Below are 692 nucleotides of genomic sequence, written 5' to 3' on the forward strand. Positions count from 1 at the left end.
TAATGCCTGATTCTAAATTCCCGGTATCTTGTGTCCAGCTTTTCTGCAGAGGTACGGTTTTGCCTAGAATTCTCTAATCGCTTAGGATACCTCCATTTATTGAATTTTCTTATTTCCAACTCAATATGGCACACTTCTCTGTCCCACGAATTTATGGCTATTTGACAATTTTCCCCCTAATTATATCTGTAGGTAGAATTTTGATGCACTGACACCCTTGTTCGAAAGCTTTCGGAATAACGGTTCTCCTCATATTTTTTGTGTTGTATTAACGGCAAGTAGAATGCAAATAACAGCGCAAGAGTGGCGCCAAATTGCAGCTCGAAAAGGTTTTTTTTTTCGTAATTCCACTCCAAAATAGCGATATTAGATCGAACTTTAACCAGATGCTCCTTTTGGATATCTCAATACATATCGCAAGCCAAACCGCTCACAATCGCGCGCAAGATCCCTAATTAGGCCGTCAAAGAAGTGAAGTTTTTTGTTCGTTAACATAATTGATGGCATATCATTCGAAAATTCCAGCCAATCATATTTCAGAACGGATTTAATCGAATAATTAGTAAGTAAATCCTACAATTTATGATACTCAAAAATCGGATCATTTATTGATTTAGAATCTGTGATGTGAGCGCTTTGTAGCCACTGTCTACAATCGCACTTGTCGTCGAAAGAGAAGCTGGTAAAACACA

The sequence above is a fragment of the Phytophthora parasitica genome (assembly GCF_000247585.1).
Source record: "Phytophthora parasitica INRA-310 unplaced genomic scaffold supercont2.14, whole genome shotgun sequence".
NCBI classification, from domain to species: Eukaryota; Oomycota; class Peronosporomycetes; order Peronosporales; family Peronosporaceae; genus Phytophthora; species Phytophthora nicotianae.